The following is a 2489-nucleotide window of genomic DNA, read 5'->3' as shown; positions in this document are numbered from 1 at the left end:
AAGTAACTGTACTTATGGAGTTATAGCTAACTGACCTGAGAGAACTAGAGGAGAAAAAAACTATGGAAGGATCAAGAGTTATCTTTTGGGTACAGAAATTTAAAGCATCAATTAGGTATTGTCTTAGCTTGGCAGAGCCCAAGGCCTATTGGAGCCAGTAGTTTCTTTAGGAGGTACAGGGGCCAGCAATAAGAAAAGGGAACAGGATGGGACGCCTGGGTGGCTCAGTTGGTTAGGCAGCTGCCTTCGGCTCAGGTCATGATCCCAGCGTCCTGGGATCGAGTCCCGCATCGGGCTCCTTGCTCGGCAGGGAGCCTGCTTCTCCCTCTGCCTCTGCCTGCCATTCTGTCTGCCTATGCTCGCTCTCTCCCCCCCTCTCTCTGATAAATAAATAAAATCTTAAAAAAAAAAAAAAAAAGAAAAGGGAACAGGAATGAAGAAAGGCCAATCAAAAGGTTTGATATTGCTCTCCTCTTCCTCTCCGCCATCTGCTCGGCAGACGCAAAGCAGCAACCATGCATGAGTGTATCTCCATCCACGTTGGCCAGGCTGGTGTCCAGATTGGCAATGCCTGCTGGGAGCTCTATTGCCTGGAGCATGGCATTCAGCCCGATGGCCAGATGCCAAGTGACAAGACCATCGGGGGAGGAGACGACTCCTTCAACACCTTCTTCAGTGAGACTGGCGCTGGCAAGCATGTGCCCTGGGCCGTGTTTGTAGACCTGGAACCCACAGTCATTGATGAAGTTTGCACTGGCACCTACCGCCAGCTCTTCCACCCTGAGCAGCTCATCACAGGCAAGGAAGATGCTGCCAACAACTACGCCCGAGGGCACTACACCATTGGCAAAGAGATCATTAACCTTGTCTTGGACCGAATTCGGAAGCTGGCTGACCAGTGCACAGGTCTTCAGGGCTTCTTGGTTTTCCACAGCTTTGGAGGGGGAACTGGTTCCGGGTTCACCTCCCTGCTGATGGAACGTCTCCCTGTCGATTATGGCAAGAAGTCCAAGCTGGAGTTCTCCATCTACCCAGCCCCTCAGGTTTCCACAGCTGTAGTTGAGCCCTACAACTCCATCCTCACTACCCACACCACCCTGGAGCACTCTGATTGTGCCTTCATGGTAGACAAGGAGGCCATCTATGACATCTGTCATAGAAACCTTGATATTGAACGCCCAACCTACACTAATCTAAATAGGTTGATAGGCCAGGTCGTGTCCTCCATCACCGCTTCCCTCAGATTTGATGGAGCCCTGAACGTTGATCTGACAGAATTCCAGACCAACCTGGTGCCCTATCCCCGTATCCACTTCCCTCTGGCCACCTACGCCCCTGTCATCTCTGCTGAGAAAGCCTACCATGAACAGCTTTCTGTAGCAGAGATCACCAACGCGTGCTTTGAGCCAGCCAACCAGATGGTGAAATGTGACCCTCGCCATGGTAAATACATGGCTTGCTGCCTGTTGTACCGTGGCGATGTGGTTCCCAAAGATGTCAATGCCGCCATTGCCACCATCAAGACCAAGCGTACCATCCAGTTTGTGGACTGGTGCCCCACTGGCTTCAAAGTGGGCATTAATTACCAGCCTCCCACTGTGGTGCCCGGTGGAGACCTGGCCAAAATCCAGCGAGCTGTGTGCATGCTGAGCAACACCACAGCCATCGCTGAGGCCTGGGCTCGCCTGGATCACAAGTTTGACCTGATGTATGCCAAGCGTGCCTTTGTTCACTGGTATGTGGGGGAAGGCATGGAGGAAGGAGAGTTTTCTGAGGCCCGTGAGGACATGGCTGCCCTTGAGAAGGATTATGAGGAGGTTGGTGTGGATTCTGTTGAAGGAGAGGGTGAAGAAGAAGGAGAGGAATACTAAAGTTAAAAATGTCACAAAGGTGCTGCTTTTACAGGGAAGCTTATTCTGTTTTGAATATTGAAAAGTGCTCTGATCAGTTAATTTGTATGTAGCAGTGTAGACTCTCATATACAATTACTGACCTATGCTTTAAAACACAATGCTTTGTTACAGACCCAAGCTGTCCATTTCTCTGATGGGTTTGAATAAAGTATTCCCTGTCTTAAATGGAAAAAAAAAAAAGTTTGATATTAAGGTTGCTGCCATGTGCAATGAAAACTCAAATCCTCAAAAGTACCTGAGAAAATATACAAAATGCCTCCAGGATTGTCTGTCTGAAGGGCAGGGGGCAGGAGCCCTTATTCACTAGCTCCCCACCATTGCTGGTCAATAGTTTCTCCAGGCTTGTTAACATCATTAACCTTTTAGTTGCCTATGCTCTGAACAGATCCAGCTGTCTGTTCTGGGGCATTGGAGGAAGTCCCAGGGGGAAGAAAAGGAAAATTCTTTTTTTTATTAATTATTTTTATTAACATATAATGTATTATTTGCCCCAAGGGTACAGGCTGTGAATCATGGGCTTACGCACTTCACAGCACTCACCATATCACATATCCTCCCCAATGTCCATAATCCAAC

The 2489-nt window shown here is 48.8% G+C and overlaps 1 pseudogene across 1 annotated transcript; it reads left to right on the top strand.

Annotated features, from left to right (window-relative positions):
- The first annotated feature begins 472 nt into the window (after positions 1–472).
- Positions 473–2087, top strand: LOC309859097 (tubulin alpha-1A chain pseudogene; annotated as a pseudogene). The gene has a single exon. The product of its transcript is annotated as a tubulin alpha-1A chain pseudogene (transcript).
- Positions 2088–2489: the final 402 nt, after the last annotated feature.

The sequence above is a fragment of the Mustela nivalis genome (assembly GCF_964662115.1).
Source record: "Mustela nivalis genome assembly, chromosome: 1".
NCBI classification, from domain to species: Eukaryota; Metazoa; Chordata; class Mammalia; order Carnivora; family Mustelidae; genus Mustela; species Mustela nivalis.
The sequence above is the reverse complement of the archived record's forward strand: the minus strand, read 5'-3'. Positions and strand labels throughout refer to the sequence as shown.